We start from the raw sequence: 27,428 nt of genomic DNA on the forward strand, positions 1-27,428 counted from the left end.
TTAGTTTTCTGTTTTTAACTAGCATCTGATGGTTTGCAATTTGTTCTTTAAGCATTGCGTAATTTTTTGCTGTTACTTCTGATAGGTTTAGCAGTTTAATTTTATCCTCTAGGATCTTAATCTCCGCCTGTAGTTTCTACTTTCTATCGGCATGGTCTATTAGAATTTTCATCATGGTAAATGATGAGTTGTGGAGATTATCCTCCTATTCTGACAAGAGATCGGGATCAAGGTCGTCAAAATTGGGGAACGGTAAAATTCTTAGTCCCCTGAGCACCTTTTGTTGTCAAGATATCTTTTTATGGTGACCCCGTCCCACCATTTTGCTAGCTCATTCTTCTTTAGCTTTTCTAGCCTTTGAAATGTCAGTTTCAGGCCCTCAGTCTTGTTTACCCCACTAGAGGCTGCTTGCTTCATCTCGTTATTGGGCTTAAAGAGATCCTTCGCAAGTTCTTCTCTCCCATCATCGAAGTCCATTGTGTAGAGTTAGCTAAATGTGCGTCTGGTGTGCTAGTCGACCCGAAATGAAAAGTATTTTTTGTGAAATGCAAGCAGCTGGGTTCTAGCAGACAGCACCACCTAGACTAGTCATGAGATTAACCCCTTTGATGCTCATGACGAGCTCAGCTCGTCATGAGGCACAGTGCTCCTGTGCTCATGACGAGCTGAGCTGAGCTGAGCTCGTCATGACCACACCTGTTTTTATTATGGCTCAGCATAGGAGAGGGATATTATCAGCAGGGATGTGGTTACTAAAGTAGTCTGTTGCCCACCTCAAATGACCTGCTGCTAATGCTGCTAATAGATCATAGAAAACATATACATTTTTTGTGAATGAGAGGCAACAATGATGTAGTTCAAATTAGAGCTGTACAATCAAATTGACGAGGAAAGTCTTTTGTAGATAATCTTCTTTTATTTTCAGTCGTGTTATTTGGTATGCACAGAACAGAACCAGCCAACGCGTTTTGCCCAAAGGATGGGCTTCTTCATCAATACATTTTGTATTGTGAAAGTGATCCCTATAGAAAAGGGGGATGTGAAGGTGATGAGGTCACTTCATCACCTTCACATCCCCCTTTTCTATAGGGATCACTTTCACAATACAAAAACATTTTTTTTTTTATAAAACTCACAAGGTTTGCTTGGCATTAGCTGAGACACCGATGGGTCTCTCTCACGCTCCAAAATAGCTGCACCAACTACATGGTTAGGGTCACTTGCACAACTCTTTTTTCCACCCTCAATCTATACACATTCATCACCCTTTCCTTTCTTCTCTCTCTCTCTCTCTTTTTTCTCATGTTCTTCTTGAACTATCGGAGCAACTTGTATGTGGTATTCCGGTATGTACTTTTAACTAAAGTACTGATACATACACACTATTGTATGCTTTCACAGCCCTGAAGAAGCCCATCCTTTGGGTGAAACGCGTGGGCTGGTTCTGTTCTGTGCATACCAAATAACACGACTGAAAATAAAAGAAGAATATCTACAAAAGACTTTCCTCGTCAATTTAATTGTACAGCTCTAATTTGAACTAAATCATTGCTGCCTCTCATTCACAAAAGAAATGTCTGCCTTTACCCCTCTGCCCAAAACCAGTACCCAGAAAAAAACACCCCAGTGAGGTGACCTCTGAGCGCCACTTCTGCCATTACATTTACACCAACATTCTCAGAGCACTCTTTTCATTTCCTCCCGCATGCACCCTACTCCTCCCCGTGCCACATTAAATGTTTATGTCTCACTTGATTTTAATAAAAGTTCTCTAACATAAAGCGCACAACTGTCCATGGGCACAGCAGCAGCAAAAAACACATGAAGGTACCTCTAAATTTTCTGATCAATGTCTCAATATCCTGGGGTGGAGGTGGGGGTCTAACTGGGTCAGGGACCGCTTAGTTTGATACCTTGTGCAGGCAGTCACGCAACGCCCACTGGCCGACACTGCACGGGCAGCCGGACCCCAGGCTTAACCCTTTCGCTGCGGCGGCTATTCCACTGAAGTGCTAAGGGGCGGGAGGGGCCGCGCGGCGCTCCGACGCTGGTGACGGAACTGCTCCGTCACGCGCCTCGGGTGAGCTGTGCTTGTGACGGAACGGTTCCATCACGGCCCCGCCTACTCAATAGAACGCGCCGCGCAGGTGCAAAATCAGCGCCTCACAGGCGCGGCGAGCGGGCCGTGACGGAACTGTTCCGTCACCAGCACAGCCCACCCGAGGGGCGTGATGGAACGGTTCCGTCACCAGCGTGGGAGAGGTTAAAGTTTGGGGTCCCGGGCGGGGTGGGAGGAGCGCTCTCTATGTACTTTGGAGCGGGGCCCCTCACGTTTCGTAACACCACTGTCCACATAAAGCTCCAAAACACCACATCAGGGGTACAAGCACTACATATAAATACAAGTACAAAACAATATAATGGAAGTTCATTATTTATAGGCCACCCGTACCGGTATCGGGATACTATATCCTCTGTGCTGGGAAAAGTAAATTAAGGCACAACGTCTCCCAGTTACAGATTCACAAAATATTACTCAAGAGTAGTAAATGCTGTGGTTGCTCACTCGGTGACCCCTACCCACAGTGAACGTTGGAACTATAACGTGAGTACTCTGCTCGAGATAAGGAGGACGCTGTGCTCATTCACGAGGACCTCGCGCACCGTGCCTCGGGCTACACGCTTCCTGCCATGCCGGCTCCTGCAGCTAAATGTCAGAGCCGCGCAAAGCACTTTACTCTGATTGGCTTAGAGGACATGGATACTTAGCCTATATAAACTCGCTGCGTGCATCACAACTGTCACCGGGGATAAGACGGAGAAACAGACGGAGGGTGAGAGTAAGCGAAGACGTCTCATCAGCTGTGGGTAAGTAACACTCCATCTGTACTCACTTCAAGGAAAACGCAACGGTCACTGCGAGCGGTCTGCTGCTGAGTCAGGCTCCGGCTGCTTCTACAGGTGCCAGCGAGCTCGCGAGGGCTGTCGCTTTCATTACCACATGCATGTTTATCGTTCGAATTGCTTTTAAGCCTGCAACTATAAAAACACAGCAATTAGAAATGTGTCTCTGGCTATACAGAGATCGAGATCAATACCTGGGTGATTTACTTATTTCATTTTTTTTAAAAGCTAAGGTAAATTGAACGCGCTTTCTTAATTGATGTTACGTTTTTATACACCCACATGCATATATTAATTTACAAGTAGTATATGGACTGTAAGGTTAGCCGTGCGGCAGCCTTTCTGAATACTTTATTTTTTTATACAGTGACAATTTTTACCAATGTGAACAAAATGGATTTATGCGATGACTCGTTCTAGGTCTATGTAAATCTCAGGGCACACATTTCCCGTATCATAAAACTAGAAAAAAAGGACAACGTGGGACTGTTCGGTGGTTTAGTAAATTATTAAACCTGCAACCAACACTTATTTGTTTTGGCAGAACACTTCATTAGAAGTTTCGAACGACTATTTTAGTTGCCTGAAAATACTGTAAATTGCCAGTTTCAAATATACACGCCCCCTAGACTGCGTCACCAAGCAATGCACTCTGTCGATACAGTGTTTTTGTTTCTTGTTAGGTCCACGTTTCAGGTAAGATAAATATACATGTATATAGCGGGCGTTTGAACTCTGAACTTAGTAACAATCTACATTTAGCGGAACGCCATCTGTTTAAGATTTTATTTGAGGCCGCATATATAAGTTACTTAATTAATGCTTCGTTTGGGCGTCATGAGTAAAAAAGGTTTTATAGGCATAAAAAGTGCATACGAATTTAGGTATAGGTGCTAAAAACTCACCCTGTTGTTTAGGTGCAAGAGTAGTGGGTGAGGTGTGCACTCTGTGCTCGTGACGACGGTCAGTGGCGTGGTATATGGATTATGCGGGAGAAGGGGTACATTTAATTGACTGGCTTAATATCATGGAGAGCTTGTAGAGTTGCATATGCGGTTATGTGCTGAGCCACTGGAAATATGCGGCAGAGGAGGACCAAAATAGGCGGCATGGTTGGCTAAATTATGCTGCAATAAAAGGTACATTTTGTGGTGTAATGTGGCACATTTTGTGATAGGATTACTTATGTCTCTGCAAAGGTTTCACCTAATTAATACCAGCTTAACACTCAAATACAGTTAGAAGCAACAGAAAGTGTTCCATCAACCTTTGCGAAGGACCTTCCACTCCACAGCAATATGTGTCATCACAATTTTTGGTAGTTATTGATCCGTCTGAGTTATAAACAATTTTTTGGTTAAAATCTGTAGATAATGCAGCAGATGATAGATTATATGGCAAATCCATAACTATGCTGAAAAAGCCCCAGCAGCAATATTGCATAATTCCAGAGCCCCAATTATCTGAGACTGGCGATCTTACGAGTTTGGACAGGTTGCCGGTGATAAAGGTGGGTGCTTTCTAAAAGAGATAAAAGGAGGAGTGTGGGTCAGTGAAGGGGCAGCTGCTGCACACATCCAGTGTGCTGTGGTTTAGGACTTCGTTCTTGGCACAGTGGGAAGAAGGCGAGTGATGGTTTTATTTGTGGATGCTGTTTGGTAGTCGCAACAAGAGGTGGCAGCAGATAAGATGCAACTGGAATGCTTCACTCTACTATCACAAAGAATCTTGAGATGTAGGGCCAGATGCATCAAGCCAGTTTGCATTTGAGAATGCTTTCAAAAATATTTTGTAAGAGCAAGTAGTGGTTCCACAGACCATTGCTTACTCTTAAAAAATGAAACTCAAAGGTTTCATTTCCTATTTTTAAATGGATTTCATTTTATATTATGGAAAATGAGGATGCATTTAAAAAAGATTGCTTTATTAAAAATCAATCACAGACATGGTGGTCTTCTGACAACCATCCCTGTGATGCTTGAGATTCATAATGGGTTGCAAATTGTGACCTACCTCATTAATACTCATTAGCTTGGTCGTTTTGCAACCTACTAGGAATCGGTATTTGGATTTTTTTTTCATACTTTAGGAATTCTGATTTCCTGATTGCTATTCAGACACACTCACAATTAGTAAATTGGTATTCCAAAAGTTGCTACATCTGGCCCTTAGAACACGTCAGAGGAGACTGAGTAAGGCAGGAAATTATGTGATATAGAATGGCCGGGATGGGCAGAAAGAGTCAGCAAAAATAGCACAGAGTAAGCAAATGAGGTTATCATTTTGGGGTCATCAGCCAGAACAGCAGGAAAAACTAAACTTGAGATATCTCACAGTGGTATAATGCAAAATGATGGGGTCACCTGAAGAATGGGTGGAGGGTCCCTGAGACTTTAATAGCTTACAGATACAAATTGGCCTTAGGCTCAAGGGCGGCCCCCCACCCTGACTGCAGGGTTCTGTGTTATGCCCCTGGTCTCAAGAGAATGTTTACAGGAAAAGAGGATACTCACAATTAGAGATCTTTCAGAGATACTTGTTGGCTATCTGTTGAGGTGCAGATAGGTGCAAGGACAAAAGCCCACAATAATCTGGAGCCTTGACGTCCAGTCCTGTTTTTCTTTATCCCTGAAAGATACCCTGTCATTTTTACCTAGGCAATAGTGTGTGTTGCTCCTGATTTCTAGATACCCCTTAAACTGGAATATTTGGTTTTCCCCAAGGGCACAGATTGGTGTGTCCTGAAATGAGGAGAACCCCCCCTCATGACCCCAATGTGTAGTCTCAAGAAATTTCCTTTCTCATTTCGCTCTCCGCTGGCCCTGGCAAGTGGCAGCAATAACAAGAATTGGAGTTGCAGTTGCATGCAAGGCGGGTTTCAAAAGAATTAGGGTGTGTACACACCCATTTCCTGTTCGTCCCTTCAGTCTCCCACATGGATCCCTTCCTTCAGGGCCCCTCTTCCTTGGCGCCGAGATCCGGTTACGTCTTCTTTGCAGTATTTACCCATTGACTGGACTGCGCACACATGATCTGGACTTATGTAGTGGTAAAGTACTCGTAGTAGGTATTTTTCCACATATACCATGCATATGTGTACATTTAAAAAAAGTGTGGTCAAAATATACACACCTGCATCACTTCATATGATATAGTATTCTCCAACATCAGAAATGCAGCTGCTTGGCCAGCAGGAACATCGTAATACAGAGGAAGGAAGACCACTGGGGGCGGCGGTACGGCGGTCCGACCGACTAACTCATAATCAGGCACTATATGACTTTGGTGTCATTTTGTGCCTTTAAATATGAAAGGGTGCCCTCTTGAAGATCTATTACCAGAATAGCAATGATGAAATATAATCCTAAATTACTTGTATGAAATGTACAAGTGTTATCTATTCTTACACCTTTGATTAACTTCACTACTTTCAGCTATTCACAAAATCTGAGTGTAAAGTTTCTTAAAAGTATAGACTTACACATCTTCATCCCCTGAAAAAGGAGATGGAGCCAGCTACAGTGTTGGGAAGACCCGCAAAACATTCCCTGTAAAGATGTAGGTCGTCGGTGACCTCTCGATGAGCCCCAAAGGGCCAGCAACCACAGGTGTCGGTTCCGGAGGTCGGTGCAGGAGACATCGGTCCCTTGAAGTCAGACGCGTTGCAAATCGAACTCCTCGCAGTAGAAGTCGGGCGCACAGGCGTCGGCAGGTGTCGGAGCTGCGGGGCGAAGTGCAGCCATGAAGTGTGCAGTGCCCTACGTCACGGTGCAGGCAGCAGCTCGGAGACGGTTGGAAAGCAGCATCAGTGAGACCAGGGTTGCGGTGCGAAGTGATGCAGGGTTCATTGCGGTGCTGGTAGGTCATAGTGCAAGATGCATCGTTGTCATTGCTGAAGCTCTGTTGTCAGCTGGCGAACAGGAGTCAATGGTGCTGGCGTCGGTAGCCCAAGGCTGCAGTGTGTAATGAGGATGGTGCGTCATGTAACTTATGATCGGTGCCCACGAACCACGGTGCAAGCAGCATTGTCGATGTCGGCGTGGAGCGTCATCGTCGGGGGATATCAAGGGGGCGTCATGAAGCGAGGCGGTGCAAAGTGCGGTGCCCACAGGTCACAGTACAAGCAGCGGCTCAGTGACAGCATCAGGTGGTGTCTTCGATGAGACCAGAGTTGCGAAGCGGTGTGTGACTCCGCCCTCTGCGGTGCCTTCAGGTCATGGAATCAGCAGCGGCGTCGTAGACAGCGTTGGGTTGCTTTTTTTTCTGTTGCAGCACAAAACACACAGTCCCCATTGCTGATGGCAGAAGAACTTGAAGTCTTTGCTGTTCCTGAGATTTTTTGAACAGGGGGCAAGCTCTACCTCAAGCCCTTGGCGAAAATCAATAAATTCCAGTTCTTTCACTGCCCAAGACAGAAGCAGCCATGGTAGGCCAACACAGCAAAGCACTCAGCAAAGTGGTAAATCCTCCTCACAGCTTCTCCAGCTCTTCTTTTTGGCAGTCTTCTTGGCCCAAAAGAGTTCTATAGTTCTGGGACCTGGGCCCCAATATTTATACTCCAAATGCCTTTGTCTTCTTAGGCAGAGTGTGTCTCATAGTCCAAACCAGTTTGGTTCTCTCTGGCCCAGCTTTCCAGCAGGAGGCGGAGGCAGAATTGTCTGCAGCAGACCAGGACCATTCAGGTTCAAGGAAATCTCCTCCCACTACTCTAAATGCAGCCCAGGTCTATTCAACCCAGTCCTGACTCACCCTGACTCTCTGGAGCTACTGCACATCCCCAGCCCCCGTCACTCCAAAGCCAGACAGTCAATGCACATCCTAGCAGAGGCACACAGGATGGCTAAGCAAGAAAAGACCTACTTTCTAAAAGTGACACTTTCAAACACAGAATGTAAAAATCACCTTTACTAAAAGCTGCATCCTTAGATTCGGAGTTCAGGTATACTAAACTTTATTTTCCTGTCTGGTTCCAATGGGAATTTATATTTATAAGATGTCATAAATTATCTCCCATGCTTTCCCATGGGCCAGATAGCCTTTCAATAGTAAAAACAAAAATTGGCAGTATTTCACTATCAGGACATGTCACACACATCAGGGCATGTCCTACCTTTCACATACAGTGCACCCTGCCCACAGATATACCTTGGGCCTAATTTAAGGGTGACTCACATGTAAGAAAGGGGAAGGTTAGGGCTTGGCAAGTGGGTGCACTTGCCAAGTTGACATGGCAGTATGAGACTGCACATAGACACTGCAATGGCAGGTCTGAGTTACCTTTGAAGAGCTGCTTGTGTGGGTGGCAAAACCAGTGCTGCAAGCCCACTAGCAGCATTTGATTTACAGGCCCTGGGCACACACAGTGAACTGTACTAGGGACTGACTAGTAAATCAAATAACCAATCATTGAATCACCAATCCATTACATTTACAACAGGAGCACTTGCACTTTAACACTGAACAGCAGTGAGAAAGTGTGCAGAGAAACTAAACTAGCAAAAAACGGGAGGTCGGAAAGCAAACAGACAGGGGAAACACGCCAAAAGATGCCAAGTCTAACAAAAGTTTTTTCTGCGATCATCAACTTTAAGCTGTTGAGCGTGAGCGAGAAAACTCCTACTCCAGACCACCTCCATGCGAGATTTCTCAATAAGGGCGGTCACGTAAGGCTGCTACAGCTCACGTTGAGAAACCTTCCATCATGTTGAGGAAGGTGCCGCTCGAGTAGGACATTTACTCGAGCGGTAGAAAGTAGCAGCGCACTCTTGTGCTGCGCATGGTGCAGTTCGCTCTCATTTTCCAGCGCGGGACAAACACCCGGCTCTAAAAATCAGTGCAAGCAGCGCAACCAAACACACTCCCCCGCTTGTGGAACTCTGCGTAGTGCAGCGGAACTCCGTAAACTCTGCCCAGACTTACTCTAGACATGTGTTTCAGGAGTAATTCTTTCATCAGTAGAGAGCAACAGGTTGTTTTGTGGGTGCTGGAAGTGCTGCCCAGTCTTCTCAGGTCTCTGTACCACTCTGATACACATCACTGTCTGCTCAAACAATGGTGAGTACTAAGGACTTTCAACTGAAGAGAGTATTATCATGCATTACATTTACCACAATGCACCTTGGGCTAATTGTGAGCTGGTAAGCTGGGCAGTGTGCTCCCTCCTCCTTTGTCGCCTTACATGAAATGGGTGATCATAAACTTGTCTGTGTCACCTTCATTTTGTCTAGAACATTGGTTCATCAGTGAAAATCATTGGTCACCTGTGAAGCCTCCGCTTTCAGATTCTCGTGTTCCCAGTGCTATAGCCTCAATCGATATAGACGTTGCCTAACGTTAAACCTCTGCAAATGGTTTTGATAAACCCAAAAGAAACTTCTACCACCAATAGGGAAATAGACTGTGCAATTCTAACTATTTCTAATACGATGATTCCATGTGGACGAAACTCTTCTGTATCAGAGGGGGAGGATGATGTTTTAAAACAATGCCTGCAAGAGACTCACTAGAATGGTTTAACTTACTGCTGAACTTCATCTGCAAGAGTCTCCTTCTTTTTGGTTCACGATAATAACCAGTAATTAAGCTGTTTGAGTATTGGGGATTAAATCAGGTGACAATAAATTATTGCTACCCAATGACTTGGATACAAAACAAGAATTGTTACAGAAAAAGATCTCCACGGGGTATACTATCTGCTTTGCTAGAAAGAAGGAGGCAAGTGCAAGACCGCTCTTTGGATGCCTTTTTTGCATTATAAGGATCAACTAAGGGGCTTTGGTCTCTTTAATGGCACCCATTTTTTCAATTGTTTATTGACCACTTTTTATCGTATATTTTCGATCAGTTTGTAGGTTTGTAGCAGCAGCCATTTAAGAATGGTCATTGCTAAAATTATTAAAGGAAAACCAATGTTTTCTGCTTAGCCAATTTTTCTTCTCCATTCATTAGGGGATTTACTCATGAAACTTGCTTTAGATCAAACCAGCTCAAGAAAAAACATTTGCTTCATGGATTCCTTTGGGATGAGCCAACTGAACAAGACTTTCAGAATTTCAAAAAGACCTGTATTGAAGTCTCAATGTTACTACCTGGTTCTTTAATGCAACATAGCAAACAGTTATGGTGGCTACTGTTGGGCATTGGCCATAAATCATAACAGCGTCACCCAGGCAAAGAATTTAGAGAACATTCAGCTGCCAGCCCTTAACAAAGGAGCATTAAAGAGAATATGGTAGGGGAACAACAATTGGCCGGAAACAGCACTTAACCCTTCTAAGAGAGCGGGGCAGATTCCATCTACAGACCAGTATCTCATTTCTGCTGTAGTACTTTTAAACCATAGGAAATATTCAAAGTTCTAATTTCCAATCCAGCATTTAATTATCAATCTCCAAGTTTTAATCATACAAATCATGCAGGAGAGGCGCTTAGCGCATCCGGGTATTCTCAGGGTCAAAATACAAAATTTCAAACTCATACTGTATATATTAAAACAATGTATACGAATAGTAAATATAACATTTACAACAGCCATCAGTTATTATTAATCAACTATCCAATAAAATAAATCCTTAGTATGTATAATCCTCCCTCTCCTGAATATTAATGTTTTGTATGCATATGTAGTTTTGCAGCTTTGATTAGGTTCTCATTTTTTGGACGAATCAAGTTAGCTGGGCTCACAGCTGTTTTAACTTTCCCCAAGAGTGTACCTTTCAATAGTGGAGCAAATTCAGTGATACCGGGGCTCAGTGGCTGTTTTTACTAGAAAACAATTGATGGGGAGCAGAGGACACATTTTCCTTGGTTGTATTAGGGTCCACTGCACAATTGCTACACCACTGACATGAGTAGGGCACAGAACACCTATCAACACCAAGACCATTGGAACAACAAAAACCTTTACCCTATAGCAGTTAAAACTACAATTTTACCTAGAGGCCCTCAAGCCTTGAAACCCTAGAGTAAACAAAATTACAAATACCATGCTTTCTCTATCTTTACCCCCACCTCAGAAATCTTTAGACATGAATTTGCGGCTACCAAAAAGTCGAAATGGTATTTTGTTTGCAGATATATCACTTAGCACTTAGATAGGTGCAGTAGTGAGTAGCTGCTATCATGTCATCCTTAAATTGATACCCATCCTTCCCTAGTTATCACTAGGGCAGAGAGCTAGGGTGGTTGGTGCCACTATTAACTCGCAGCAAGACGACTATAATGCCTTCTATTCAGATTTTCCTTTGTATATAATCCCTAGGCTGATCTTTGGCTCTGAAATAAACCTGCTCTAAGCTAGAAAGGGATGTTTTAACCCGTTCCGTGCTTGTAACGGAACAACGCCGTCATGAGCCACGGGCGGCGTGTGCTCATGACGGCATGGTTCCGTCATGCGGCTGCCGCTCCGCCCACATGGTGGGTGAATTAATGAGTGGGCGGGGCCGTGACGGAACCACGCCGTCATGAGCACATGTCGCCCGTAACTCATGGCGGCGTGGTTCTGTCAAGAGCATAGCGGTGCCGGACTCACACCCCAACCACCTGCGCCGTGGCGAAATTGGCGTGGTGGCGAAGGAGTTAAGGCCAATGTAAAGAGATCTTTTCATAGAGTAGTGAGCTGGTTATGAGAGCAGTCAGTTCTCATTTCAGTTGTGTACTTAAGAGTGAACCTGTGGAAGTTTCTGGGTGTTGCGTGCAGATATTTCTCTTCTTGGCAGGTCAGGGTGGGACTAGATGAGGTGGTCTATATCACTGAGAAGGCATGCACCCACGAAGGACTCAGTTGAAGTCTTCATTATGTTTTGTGATGCAGCATAGAGTGGCCCACAAAGGGTTGGAAGACAGTGATATAAACACTTACTGCCATGCAGCAATGAACAGCGGTACATTGTTGGTTGTTTGTTGAGACCATATGCTCACTGACATTCTGCAACACACATAGAAAGAGGAAAAAGCTGTACAAAAACAATCCTGCCTACAACAAAGCCACCCTTACACCACGGTGCAAGGGTACCTGCGTTGCAACTAGGCTGCCAAAAGAGCACCAGTGCAAGGGGAAAGGACAGGAATGTACTGTATTGAATAAATACAGTTCATTCATGCTTTTTCCCAGTGATACAGGGCAGCACAACAAGGTGACTTGTTACACTGCCCTGCACCTCTAATGTCATAAATATGCCCCTTGTTCTGTTATAAATCAAGCACTGTGGTATAAAGTGAAATGGAGTCAGATAGACAAAATTTGAGTATGCAAAGCAGTTGGTGTGTTTGCACTGGCTTGCGGTCTAATATTCATTTAACACAGCTACAGATGTACATACCAGTTGCAGAGCAAAATTACTATTTGGAGAATTTACAAATCATGCCCCATTAAAGATAGCGAGGCAAGATCTTTCTTGAAACTCCTTCTGTATTGACTGTAAATGCATAAATGGAGGCCTGCAAAGTGAAAGCAGGTCCCCATCCCCGCATTTGCCTTCACATGATGACAACCTTTTTTTAATATTGCCCCAACCATTAGAAGCGACAGAGACTGATTTAACAATAAATGTGGTATATTGTGAATGGCATTAGGGAGGCAGGTAGTGTTCATCTGACCCACTATCTGCTTCCCTCAGGACCTACAGTCCCCATTCACAAGTTGGAACTGCCCAGCTGTCAGTATTCAACCAATGGTTTGTGGCCATATTGTTCCTGCTTACAAATGATTCATTCTATAGCGAACCATTCACACCCAATTTCCTTGTGATTAGTTATGGTTCGCAAACTGTATAATGTGACATGAAAAACATTTTCAAATCGAAATTTAGAATTGACACAGTATTTTGCAGTCGCAAAGCCTGTAATTTTCTGAATCTCTGACTTTACAAATGTAAAATCTTTGGATACTTCAGGCCCAGGAGTTTAGTGGTAGCAAGGCCCTCACAAAGTGAAAGAGTGCAGGTAAACAGGTTACTGTAGCATAATTTAATGCTACAGAATCTTTAAGGGAAGAAAAACACCAAATATATGACTGAAATTTGGTGTATATTATATTTATTTATTTGAAAAGTTTTATATAGTATGAATGTTACCCTTGCGGATATCAGATCACTTTACAAGTGAATGAAGGCAAAAACAAATAAATCAGTAAACATAGTCTAAAACAAAGAGGATAAGAGAACAGTTTGCTTGTAAAACTAAATTCTGAAGATCTGTTCTAGAAATGTGTTCATAAATAAAAGTTTGACTTCTTTCTTGAAAGATGTAGTGGAAGGGATCATTCATTTTTCAGGGGGGAAAAGAGTTCCACATTTGAAGGGCAATTTCAGAGAAAGCTCTATTGGAGGTTTTCTTCCTGAAGAGTCTCTGTGGTTTTAGCAGAAGGGTGCTGGAATTTGTAGAGGATCTTGAGCCTCCAAAAAGTTCAAGCTTCTAGCGAGATAACTTGGGGTATTGAAGTGTAGAGCTTTGTGAGGCATGCATGCAATTTTCAAATGCATTCTTGCTTCACTGGGGAACCAGTTCAGGGATTTCAAGTCAGGCGAGATTGGATTGTTCCTGTTTGATTTGGTAATGAGGCTTGTAGACAAGTATAGGGAGGCCCTTAAAGGGGCTGTTGTGGTTCTGGGCAAGTCTGAGAGTGTTGCACTTCCATAGTCCAATCTGGGAATCACTAGGGCTTGCACAGCAGACATGAAGTCACTATGAGGGAGGAAGAGTTTTTTGTTTTCATAATATGTCATTTGGAGGTTTTCACCTTTAGTGGTGGCACTAATGGTCTTCTGCATTAAGGTTTTTGTTAATCAATCAATCAACCAATCAGGGTTGGTACAGCTCAACTACTCACCCATGAGCGTCTCAAGGCACTAGGGGGAAGTGGGGCGGCTCCGTTGAGTGCTGGGGTCAACCCAAGGGCCAGGTCTTAAGGTCCTTTCTGAACTGGAGGAGTGGAGGGAGAGGTTGTTCCAGGCCTTGGCTGTGGGGTTGGAGAAGCACTTTAATCCCATTCTGGTCTTGTAGATGTGTGGGACAGTGGTCAGAGAGAGGTCAGCTGATCGGAGGAGTCTTGGGTGCATGGAAGGAGAGGCGGTTGTTAAGGTATGCTGGTCCATGTTTGCGTGTATGAGGAGCTTGAAGGTTATTCTTCTTTCGATTGGGAGCCAGTGGAGATCGCAGAGGTGTTGGGTGATGTAGTTGTGACGGGGGATATCTAGGATCAGTCTGGCTGTAGCGTTCTGGACAGTCTGGAGTTTGCAAAGTAGTTTATTATTGAATCAGGCTTAGAGACCACTGCCTAGTGCAGTCTGCTACTGATGAGGGCGTGACCATTTTTCTGGATTAAGGTAGCATCCATCTGAAAGTTGTTTGGGGTACGTAGAGGGTATTGAAGTAGGCTTAGGATACGGCGTTGATCTGGTGGTTCAACATGAGCGATGAGTAAAGTATTATGTTGAGGTTTTGTGAGTGATCTAGCGGTGTGGGGGTTTTTCCGAGTGTGGGGGCCACAAGGTGTTGTCCCACATGGAGGGGGTAAAGCCAAGTATGAGGACTTCTGTTTTCTCAGAGTTGAGTTTCAGGCAGCTCTGCTTCATCCAGATTCTGACAGCTTTCATCACTTCTTGGAAGTTGTGCCTGGTGAAGTTGGGTTCTTTGGTGAGGTAGAGGATGAGCTGGGTGTCGTTGGTGTTTTGCCGAGAGTTATTCCCAGTGATCTTGGTGAATCAATATTTTGTGGTGTGCAATTGAATACTGCTAGTTGCTTCATCCATTCATTAATATTGTGCAAATGATTGTGTGGGGCAATTTGGAGGAGTTCAATTTTTAGAGTGTTAAGTTTGAAGTGGTTGCATGACAGTCAATTTTGGGTATTTTGAAGAATAGGACTGAGGAATCAGATGTCTTTGGGGAGGAGACTTTCAGGTACAGCTGGATATCATCAAACTACATATGATAGTGGATGCTAAATGATATTGGATTTCTGTTAGTGGCTCCATGAACAGGTTAAATATAGTGGGTGAGATAGTGAGGAGCCTTGTGGGACCCCAAGTGTGACTGGAGCAATCTTAGAGAGGGACTGATTTACCTTACTTTGACTTTTTGTATTCTATTTTCAAGAAATTAGGTGAACCAGTTTAGGTGGGGCTCTGAGATTCTCGATAAATCTAGTAGTAGTAATGCTTAACCATATCAAATGATGAGGATCGGTCCAAGAGTATTAATAGGCATGATTTGTTTTGATCCAACATTTTTAAAGCATCATCCACTATATGTGTCAGGACCGATTCAGTGACATGCTTGGAGGGGAAGCCTGATTAGAATTGGTCGAAAAGACTAAATTGATCAATGGGGTTACAGAGTTGGCCGTGGGCACATTTTTCAAGAAGCTTTACCAGAGTTGGAATGTTGGAAATAGGGAGAAAGTTGTTAAGGTTATTTGGAGAGGCCATTGGTTTATTTAGGATGGAATGGAATGGAAATTGCACTTGTATAGCGCGTAGCTACCCGGAGGCCTCGCAGCGCTTGTGAATGATTACTTAGTGCGGGCTTGGGGTAGATTAGCAGGTGTTAGCAAACAGGTGCGTTTTCAGGGCCTTCCTGAAAGACATATGGTTGTTGTGTTCCCGAAGAGAGAGTGGGAGGGAGTTCCAAAGTCTCGCCGCCGTATGAGAGAAAGAGCGGCCTCCCCAGCGAGCTTTCTTGATTTTGGCGGACGTTGCCAGCTGAAGGGTGCAAGAGCGAAGGGAACGGGACGGGACATATGGCGTAACCATAGGGTGTAGAATTACAGGGCCCGTTCGATGGAACGATTTGTGTAAAATACACATGGCTTTAAATTGCACTCTTGCCGCCACAGGAAGCCAATGGAGCTCCCTTAGGGCATTCTTAGCTGACTGCCAGCGGGGGATGTTGTAGAGTAGGCGCGCTGCACTGTTCTGTGTGACTTGGAGCTTCTGAGTAACGGAGGTCGGGGCTCCCATATAAAGAGCGTTCCCATAATCCAGGCGGGAGAGTATCAGGGCCTGGACCATGATCCTCCTCGCCTGGAATGGGAGCAAAGGGAGCACCTTCCGCAGCATCCTCATTAGCCCAAAACAGGTGGCAGCCGTCTTGGTAGCCTGGACCGAAAAGTCAAGTGCTCTATCGAGCCAGATCCCAAGACTCTTTATCTGAGACTTAGGGACGGGGGACGGGCCTAAACATGGTGGCCAGATGGATGCAAGGGCAGAGGGAGAAGGGTTGCCCAGTAAGATGATGTCTGTCTTCTCCCCATTAAGCTTTAAGCAGGAAGATTGCATCCATCTGGCAACAGCCTCTAGACAGGGGCCTAAGGTGGGGGACGATCCCTCAGAGTGGTCTAAAGAGACCACCAATTGGGTATCGTCCGCGTAGGTGACAATACGCACACCAAAGGGATGGACTATCCTGTCCAGAGGTTCCATGTAGGCATTAAAGAGGGTAGGACTTAGGGAAGAGCCCTGGGGGACCCCGCACCTAAGTGGGTGTTTGGGAGACACTGCTTCACCCTCAAAGACTTGAAAAAATCGCTCATCCAGGAAGGATGTCAGCCATTCCAGAGCCGCGCCCGACACGCCCATGCCCGCCAAACGATGTAATAGCGTGGCATGGTTAACCGTGTCGAACGCGGCGCTAAGGTCAAGTAGAATGATGGCGACTTTTCCTCCCCGATCCAGCACCGCTCTTGCTTCTTCTGTTACCGCAAGGAGGGCGGTCTCGGTTCCGTGCTGAGGACGGAAACCTGTCTGAGAGGCACGCAATAGGCTATTGGACTCTAAATAGTCCATTAGGATGTTATTCACGTGCCTTTCAAGCAATTTACTCAGCCACGGAAGAAGAGAGATGGGGCGATAGTTTGACCAGTTGCTCTGGTCGAGGTTGGGTTTTTTCAACAAAGCCTTCACCATCGCACATTTCCAAGATGGTGGAACAGATTTGGAAGAGATGGACGTGTTGAGAACGTCTAAGATGACTGGACGAACAACGTCCAAGACTTTGATGAGGGTCTGAGGAGGTGCTGGGTCGTTGGGGGAGCCGGGACCTGACCCGATTTTAGACAGTCAGTGATTTTGCCCTGTAGTAGTGATGCACTTACAATCTTAGTCCAGACTGAGAGTATAGACATTGTGATCTCATTGAAGAGGTTGGGGCGGAAGTGGATCGATGAAGTGGTTTGAGGGTTTCAAATCTGTTAGAATTTTTAGAATTGTGTTTTGATCAATTGTTTTGAAATCACCCCAGGAAGCGTTGTTTTTGAGGATGTGTACCGGGAGATATGTGGGCCTCCCTATCAGTGTGGGGGAGACTCTAGTTTTTAGTGTGTGAGCTCCAGCTCTATCTTCAAGTCAGTGTTCAATATGAATAAAGGACTAAGAAGAAAGATTTTCTCTAAAAAATTTGACGGGAGTCTGTGCATTATTTGATTTTTATTCCTTGGATTGGACAATTATTTTTGTAAGAGAATAGGTAGTGGGTGCTGATCATTTTGTTAAAGTCTATATATATATATATATATATATATATATATATATATATATATATATATATATATATATATATATATATATATATATACACACAGGCTCACACACACAATTATGCGTACCAAAAATGTTAAATGTTAAAATATGACTTTGTACGCATATGTGTATAGATCTATATACTTATTTATATATATGTACACCTACATGCAAAGTCAAATTTAAACATTTTAAGCAAACAGCACTGCTTTGAAGTGAAATGTAGTTGGAAAAATTAGTGTGTGTGGCAAGGTGCAGCGTCTGTTTTTTCTGCCTTCTAGTACATTTAGTAGTTGCTGTGTTGGGGAACAAGGAAGGGCAAAGACAAATAAAACCCAATCAGCCCCCCTTCTAGAGACACCACTGAGGACAGCAATAAAAAATGTTGTTTTGCTACATAGAACACCTATGCTTTGAGCAATGGAGCATCACAAAGTTACAAAGTTTGCCACTTTCGCAAAATGTCGACCACAGGCAATAACAAAGCTTTTGAGTAATATTTCTCCACAAACACATTTCTTGCAGGATAATTTGCCCACAATAAGGGTTATTTAAGTTGTTTGAGGACGAGGTGCACAAGAAATCTTCTTACAAAGTGCATCAAAAGGTTAGAGGCTGTGCTACAAATTGGACATCTAGAACTCTCTTTGCACCAGTTGGAGAGTGACAAAGCAGTGGGGGCTAGGAAAACAACAGCTGGCTAACCAATCATGAAAAACATAGTGTAACAGTAAATTCATGAATCAAACTATTCAATGAGAAGACTTGAAAATGTTGGTTGAACCGCCGTATAGCTGATAGATGGCTTTCTCACATTATGGCTTTATAGTAGCAGCTAAAGCACAAATACCTTTTGTGCCACAAACAACGGTTTACTTGTATATAACTTTTTTGAAAAACAAGTTAGAGGTTGGAAGCAGTCAATTAAAACCTGTACAAACTGATGGTCCTGAAACAACTATGCCATTGCATTCACCATACTGAATATGGGCACTTTGCAAGCCTGGTTTAAACGTTACATGGTATAGAAACCCATCTACTTCTTCACAGTAGCTGTATTTGATATGCTTTGGGCCTCATTTATGAAAACTGTTGCATCGATGCGACAAAACAGCGATGCAACAGTTTTCACTGTGCCCTCCTTCAGACACGATGGATGCGCCAAATTTAATGTACGGAGCTCCATGTCGCAATGAATGACAGAGCAATCAGGAATCCTGGCGTATCTGTGGGCGCAAAAGTCAAACATTGCCGGAGTTGTGTCGCAAGAATGACGCAACTCCAGCAATGCATAGGGCAGACTTTTACACATAGCACTGCATCACCCTTACGCATGCTATGAGGCAGGTGTAAGATTTTGACGCAGTAGCGTCCTAGAAGTGGTGCAGTAAAATCTGATAGATTTCACTGCGCTATTCCTATGAGGCTTTGTTGTGTGGTAAATACCCAACCTGCATACATTATACCTGCCTAGATGCGTCACAGTATAAATAGGGCGCAACATGGCGCATTATTTATGCCACCAGTATGTCAAGAAAATGATGAACCAGTGGTGTAAAACTGTTGAAAGGGGCTCATAAATAAGCCCCTATGTTTTTATTTGTTCGTTTGTTATTTAGCTGCTCTCTTTTGGGGTTGGGATCAATGTTCGAGTCCCAGGGTCGGCTCAAAATCCTGTGATTCTGGATAGATCAGTTAATTTCTGTGTACCTAAAAAAAAAATCTGACCGTGTATAATGTAACTGGTTCTCATGTAAGACGCCACAATGCCCTTGCCGAGTTTTTGCTATGTCAACTGCATAAATAGGTCGCTTTTACAGCAACACAGAATATTGTCACTCATTTCAATGATGTTACTCCTTTTTCACCTGTGCTTTATGTTTCTGCAAACCCCTGCTGTCAACAGTCAATACAAATGAACTCGTCTTAAAGTGACAACGGCTTTAAGTTGTCAGCACTGCCTTTCCCTTCAAAGTATGGTTGCTTTCCTGACCCTGGAGGAGCCAGCTGCCTGTCATTCACCCCTGATGAGACCATGTTGGTGGAAAGCCCTCTTACATGGCTGATGTTGAGCTCGCTCCACTTTCACTGGGACCCTGAGCCACCGCATGTAAAACACAGGTTAGAGAACCCAAGCCACTTACCTTGCATTTCACTACAGAGGATTACCATAATCGTATTTATCACGAGGCGTCGGGGGAGGGATGACAAGAGCAATAGAAGCCTGCAAACACCCTGCACTCTGGTCACTGGCGTTAATTGCTTACCTCGCTTTTACCTGGTAGTTCCACATGAAAAATCTGGCTTAGAAATTCGAGCAACTTTGCAAATATTGAAAGAATCTAAAATCGAACCTCTGTGGCGTTTTGGTTATGGACATTAATGTAAACACACTCTCTCATTACCAAGTATTTATGACCTAATTTAAGGTTTTATGGTTAGTTTTTTTCTGTATTTCCCCATCATTTTCCTTATGCTGAAAAATATCGAATAGTACCTTATTTAAGAAAGTAGCCATTTCACCGAGAAACAGCAGATGTACAGTTGTAGATAAGATTACACCCTGTACATTGTGTGGCACATAATTATAAACCTTATTTACAATGGTGAGACACTATAAAATGACATCGACATCCAAAAACATGCTTCCTGATTCTACTAAATAGCAGGAAAAATCGTCAACTGTAAAGTTGAACATATGCAGTCGAATAGGTCCCTTCTTCCTGCTTCCGTATTATTGTAGCCTAAGAAGTTGCTTCATGGTGTGATTGTGGGGGCAGCTGGTGGCAACACAAACTTGTTCAACTGTTATCAAGCACGTACACTACTTTGCTAATGCCGGTTACTTTGTTTTCCTAAAGGTTTTCCTGTAATTTTTCTTCTTTACACTGAGTTTATGGAACCCCGAATCTGAAGGGTACCCCAAACTGGAAATATTTTCATCCCAGGTGATACCTTTAGTGTGTTTGTGGACTGGAAAGAACTTCAATATGTCTCCCGACCATACAATCAGGAATGTAGTTCCAAACACAACCCTTTCTCCAGGTTGTAGATGATGAAATATTTATCAATATTTTCGGGCTACAGTAGTTGCAGCTGTGGTGATGCCTGCTGGCCACCCCATGTAAGTTAAGCACACTGACCTGAGGCAAGAGTGACTCACACGTGCTTTTTTCAAAAGACTGCAGATGTTTTTGTTATGAAAGACTGCATCTACTTTGCTTTATTGATTGCAAACATTGAACAATTTGATGATTTATTACAATCAATCTCTTTATCCTACATGGCACCCAAACATGCAACAACCACCCACAACACATCAGAGCCTCCTCTTCGCTTCATGACATCCGCAAGAAGCTGAAGACCTGGCTCCCCGAATAACTCTGCGGGGACCAAACAATGGCACACCAGCTCAGGCTCCTGGATACCCTCACAGGTGATGAGTGCGCTTTGCAAATCAATATAACATAACAGTCACCTTTGGTGCACCTATTACCCCGACATGATTGCACACTCAGTGATGATAAACATACATTATAATTAGGAGTAATTATATCCTTCCATACTGTGTTAGTTTTGAGAACTTAGGGGGTCATTATGATGGCGGACGGGTCCGTCCGTCCGCCACCCCAGAGTTGGAGGGACCGTCCGCAGGGGCAGCTGCGTTCCCTCCGTGCGAATTAGGATGTGACCGCAACCCTGCCGGTCACATCCTGTATTTTTAACATTGTGGCGGGTGCTGCTTAAAGCAGCACCCGCCGCAATGTTAAAACTGCATGCACTGCATTTGCATGCACGGTGCCTGCAGCTATGTGCAAGCAAATGCAGGGGGGTACCATAGGTACCCCCTATGTGCACCCCCCCTTCACCCTGGGGGCCCGCAACGGGCCCCCAAAGAAAATACCCGTATGCCTTTTCGTGGCAGCATTGCAGCCGCAGAAAGGCATGTCCCAAGGCTAATCCTAATATGGCTGGCGGTGTCTGACAGACACCGCCACCATATTAGAGCTTTTCCGCTGCAGGACTGCGGCGGAAAAGCTGCGGATGGTCTTCCCGACCCCCCTGCCACCCTAATCTGGTGGGGCGTCTTTTCTATCACCGCAGCGGTGAATCCGCATCCTCCGGACCGGCGGTGGCTTCCTAATCTGCCCCTTAGTTAGGGATTTGTTCAGGTAGTACCATCTTTGACTTTCTTAAACAGGAAGAATACAGCCCAACTCTCTTCCTGTAACTTTTGAAGGTGTTGTCCGCTTCCATACCCCTGTAACACTTCCTCAGGCAAAATGTGCATTTATGTAGGCCTCGTTTTTTTCAAGATTGCACCTGTCTTGTTATTTAAACATTATTTACCACCAAGGACTAGTGTTCTACCTAGTAGTCTTTTCAAGATTGCCGTATGCATCACAATTCACTGATAATGCGAACGTTCTCAAATTTGCACCTGAAAAGGCTTTTGGTATTCATAATAAAACTTGTATGTATGTGTTGGTGTTTATGCAGCACAAATCTATATAGGGTCATGGGAGCAGAGTACATCAATGTGCTGTAGCTGATCATGTATAACAAGTAGAGTTTGTGCACATATTACTGTGGATCTTTACATTTGCCACATACAGGCAGCCTAAGCGATCGGCCAGAAACCATCCCATTTTTGGCCATACGTTGAATTTGCAATTAAAATCCCGATTTTGAGGTCCCAAAGAGATGATTTAAGCACTAGACCGCAGACCCCCCCATTCCCTACATTCAGATTCAGGCTCTTCTAATTTAGAAATATGCTGAAGTTTAGCATCTAATAATAAATAATAAACTAATGTCATTTATCTCTTGTGCTAATTTCTATAAATTTTGACACATCCTTGTTTTTACCTTTTACAACATGGAAACATGCATTGGAAAATCTCGCAGGTCTGTATTTAATGTGCAAATGCATGCAAACACAGGCACACATAAATGCTGTTTCCATGTGTCAGCACATTAAAGCCACAACACTTATCTTTGCCAATGCTTGTTCTCTAAACTACGTTGAGTGTGCTGCTTTTGCCATTAACTATTAACTATCTTGCTGCATTGTCAGATTCCTAAACCGGGCGAGCCGTGAAAGCAAAATTGTATAAAACAGGTCTCGGACACCTGATCTAAACCGGTCATATGCTTATCATGAAAGCGCTGCAGCATTTGGCTAAAGCATGATGCAAGATGGTCAATGAAAGAATGTTCAAAGCTCTCGTTGTGTGTTGTTGTTAAATGTACTCTTGACAAATCGAGTTTTGAACGGCAGTGAGTTCACAGCCACTAATAATATAGTTGTGGATTACTGTTAATGAGTGAAAGGCAGATCTGATTCCCCAATAATTGTTTCGACCTGTAAAACGCCTTGATGTGGAGTCAGTTACACTGAGGCTTGAATACGTGGCTTGGGATACGCCAGCACGCTTCTGTCAAACGTGAAATAAAAGGTTGAGCCCATATATCTAATTATTTGTAAGAAAATCGTGAGATTGAGCCACATTCTGAGCATGTCTTTTCATATCGATTTGGGAGGGGCACAGTATTGTAAAGAGTTATGATTGCACCATAAAGAAGCCTTCCACCTTCTTTTCCTCCCCACGCCCTTGTGTCTCCTATAGGTTTTGAAGTGCTGAGGCAGGAGGAGAGAAGATGGCAGAGCTATGACTGCCAGGACTGACCCAGTCCACGCTGGTTTTCTTATGCTGGTCTGTGTGGGCACCAGGTAATTTGTGGCAGCGGGAACAGGGACATACAGATACTGCTGTTTATCAGGTTTGTCCATAGCACACACAGCGCCAAGAGCAGGGAAGGACGGGTGCCGACACTACCCAGAAACTCCTAAAAAAACATATAAATAAATAAAAACAAATTTCGTTGCACTTTCTGTATCGCATTTGGCGATGCAGCGCACGCAACAAAATTTGGTTAATTTATATGTTTACTTACCTCTAATCGGCAGTAATCCGAGGTTTGCTACCCCCACCCTGCTCCTCCCCCGCCCCTGGTCAGCGCCTGGCAGCACTCCCACCAGGGGCCGCTACTTCAAATACCTAGGTATCTGATGGTGCAGTTTCTTGCTCCCTGCTGTGGATTTTCATGCCTAGGTGTCCAGTGGTACAATTAACACTATTGCCACTTTCTACCAAATAGACTTTGGGGTGGATTTACAAAGTAGTCATGCAATGCAGCTAAGAGAAGGTGCTCTTGGTTTATTCTGCGCCTAGCAGTACACACATTTGGTGAAAAGGTATCTGCCTTATGTCTAGCATGAGTTTTGTGGTGGAAGGGCACAGTTTAATTAGAAAATACTACACTGAGATAAACTTTAAAACGTTTCCCACTTGCATGTTTGCTGTATAGTGCAGCACATGTGGAAAGGTTTGGAGGGAAACAATGTTGTTTTAAATGATCACTATTGCCATATTTTGGCACAAAGCCCTCTCTACAAATGTTAGTAGATAGGACTTTGAGTCAAAACCCATGGGTGGTTCCAGGGGAATGCCCACGTACCACCCATGGTATTCAGTCTTGATGAAAAGCAACAAAAAGCAGAGAAAATGCTACTTTGCATTTCACTACAGAGGATTACAATAATCGTATTAATCACGAGGCGTCGGGGGAGGGATGACAAGAGCAATAGAAGCCTGCAAACACCCTGCACTCTGGTCACTGGCGTTAATTGCTTACCTCGCTTTTACCTGGTAGTTCCACATGAAAAATCTGGCTTAGAAATTCGAGCAACCTTGCTAATATTGAAAGAATCTAAAACCGAACCTCTGTGGCGTTTTGATTATGGACATTAATTTAAACACACTCTCTCATTAACAAGTACTTATGACCAAATTTAAGGTTTTTATGGTTAGTTTTTTTCTGTATTTCCCCATCATTTTCCTAATGCTGAAAAATATCGAATAGTACCTTATTTAAGAAAGTAGCCATTTCACCGAGAAACAGCAGATGTACAGCTGTAGATAAGATTACACCCTGTACATTGTGTGGCACATAATTATAAACCTTATTTACAATGGTGAGACACTATAAAATGACATCGACATCCAAAAACATGCTTCCCGATTCTACTAAATAGCAGGAAAAATCGTCAACTGTAAAGTTGAACATATGCAGTCGAATAGGGTCCTTCTTCCTGCTTCCGTATTATTGTAGCCTAAGAAGTTGCTTCATGATGTGATTGTTGGGGCAGCTGGTGGCAACACAAACTTGTTCAACTGTTATCAAGCACGTACACTACTTTGCTAATGCCGGTTACTTAGTTTTCCTAAAGGTTTTCCTGTAATTTTTCTTCTTTACACTGAGTTTATGGAACCCCTAATCTGAAGGGTACCCCAAACAGGAAATATTTTCATCCCAGGTGATACATTTTGCGTGTTTATGGACTGGAACTAACTTCAATATCTCTCCGACCATACAATCAGGAATGTAGTTCTAAACACAACCCTTTCTCCAGGTTGTAGATGATGAAATATTTAAAAATATTTTCGGGATACAGTAGTTGCAGCTGTGGGGATGCCTTATGGCCACCACATGTAAGTTAAGCACACTGACGTGAGGCAAGAGTGACTCACACGTGCATTTTTCAAAAGACTGCAGATGTTTTTGTTATGCCTCAGGGCAGCAGCAAACCTGTGCTGCCCTGAGGGAAGTATATTCAAGTGAAATACGAAGCGGCTTTGAAGCGGATGTATGACGATACAACGCATGCATTCACAATGCATGCCATTACAACGAAAGTTTCACAATGCAACAGCCATTACAACGCATGCTTTTACAACGCATGCCAGTACATCCCACATGCTATTACAACGCATACCATTACAACGTAAGTATAGGTAAGTATTACACTTTATTCATATTAATTTAATTTTAAAATAACTTTAATTTTTTATAAATTAATTTAAATTCGTTAATAATTTGATTTAATATTTTATTTAATTTTATTATTATTAAGTTAATTTTAAGTTAATTTAAAAATATATTTTTTAAATATATTATATAATATATTATTTTATTGTATTAATATTAATTTAATTTTTATCATTTCTTGTTTTTAATTAATGTAATTTAATTATTAATTGTATTTAATATATTTTTAATATCTATTCTAACTCCTGGGGCGTGTAATAGTAGGGTAAGTGTTGGATAGTGTAGTGGTTAAAATTACTATTCTAACTCCATGGGGGGGTGTAATAGTAGGGTAGGTGTTGGATAGTGTAGGGGTTAAAATTATTATACAAACTCCAGGGGGGTGTGATAGTAGGGTGAGGTTCCGTGACGATTGTAAGTGGTGTTTTCGACTCGCACGAATATGGTCGAGTCTGGTATCTACGAACCGCAAATGACGAGTTTAGTGGGTGTACGCAGTTTCGCTGTACTAACCTAAACCGTTCGTCTGTTACGTGGGTTTTTCTATCTGTACCCACGGGTTCCATCTTAGATACGGCAACCACTTTGTCTCTTGCCCTCAAGTAGCCAGCGAACGGACGTTGTCCGCTTCGCGACCCTGGGATTCCCAAGATATCTGCGGAAGACACATGTCCTTTGAAAGTGTCTTTATGACGAGGGGGATGATACTGTAAGGCAGATGGCCCCGCTCGAGGCTCATCTTGCCGTGCCGGTTTATTGTCTCAGCCGTGCATCCCATTAGGCACGTCCCTTTGATGCCTGTAGCTCGTGTTTCCCGATACCTCCCCTTTTACACCCTTTCCAATCTCCCCACTGTTTCCATCTTCCTTTCCACCTGTTCTTGTTCCTTCTTCGATCTCTTTTACTGTTGATTGGAATGTACTAATGGTGGGAAGATGGGTTTTTACATTTGGGAACCGCCAAATGTTTCCGCACTTACGTTCCGGACCTTGAATGTATCAAAGTGACCAAAGCGACCCCTCTCGGGGATAATTATGGGAACCGAGTTGTAAACCTTTGTGTACCATGTAAACCTATGGGAGAAATGGGTATAAAAAGAGCGATCCACAGTAGCAATTTGAAGCAGTCTCCTCGAACCTACACTCGTTGTACTTCCTGTGACTTCTGTGTTTCCCTGCAGTAAATAAACCTTGAATCTTTGACGACGAAGGAAGTGTCCCGTGTCTCTGTCATTCGTACGCCGGAGCAGGTTACCCACGAAGGTTTCAGGTGTTGTCCCCTGGCACCGCTGGGTCTTAAATAACCCAGTCCTTCAGTTGGCGCCCAACGTAGGGCTGCATCAGTGGTACTGGTCCAAGCCCGACGATCGTGAGGAACTTCGTGTGAAATCTCCAAGGGAAGGTGCACTCCGCTTCATCGATCCTGTTGTCGAAACAAGTGGCCCGAAGACTTTTCCCGCAAAGATTCCTGCCTCCTGACGGCTGCGACGGACTGCTGCCCTGACTGTAGACCTGTTTTGGCGCCTGGCGTAGACCTTGGTATAGCGAGACGATTGACGGGCCTTCCTGGTGACGCCATCGATCTTTGAGTTAAGTATTTGTGGGTCGCTCCCAGAGTTCTTAGTTGTGGTTCTTAGTTGTTGCATGGTTCCATTGCATTTGTGGTTCTTGGTACTTTGTTGTGATATTTGACGACTGCAGCCGCCAAAACCGAGGGTTTTTGCTCTTTACAGGGACTTGGTAAATCCCGTAACCTTTGACGTTTGTGAAACTCGGCTAGTGTGCAAGATGCCTGGTCGCAGTACTTTGTTTAGTTGTTTCAGACGTTGTGGTACGAATTCCCGACTGGAGGACTCGTGTCCGATACCTAGTCAAGTCAAGTCATAAAATTTATATAGCGCACTACATACCCAGAGGGTTTCAAGGCGCTTAGGAAGGGGAGGAGGATTATTTGTCAAATATCCACGTTTTAAGCTGCTTTCTGAACGCTAGGTGATTCTGGGTGAGGCGAAGGTAAGCGGGGAGTGAGTTCCATGTTTTGGCAGCCAGGTATGAGAAGGATCTGCCTCCCATGGTGGTCTTGTTGATGCGAGGTACAGTGGCGAAGGCTTGGCTG

At 43.8% G+C, this 27,428-nt stretch overlaps 1 protein-coding gene across 1 annotated transcript in view; it reads left to right on the forward strand.

Moving 5' to 3' along the window:
• The first annotated feature begins 2,745 nt into the window (after positions 1–2,745).
• LOC147722440 (aromatic-L-amino-acid decarboxylase-like) overlaps positions 2,746–27,428 on the forward strand; it is a 592,216-nt gene continuing 567,533 nt past the window's right edge. Inside the window, exon 1 of the mRNA XM_086964962.1 lies at positions 2,746–2,868. The gene's annotated coding sequence lies outside the window, so the exon portion shown is untranslated. The remainder of the gene's footprint in view (positions 2,869–27,428) is intronic.

Source organism: Lissotriton vulgaris, chromosome 4_1 (assembly GCF_964263255.1).
Source record: "Lissotriton vulgaris chromosome 4_1, aLisVul1.2, whole genome shotgun sequence".
NCBI lineage: Eukaryota > Metazoa > Chordata > Amphibia > Caudata > Salamandridae > Lissotriton > Lissotriton vulgaris.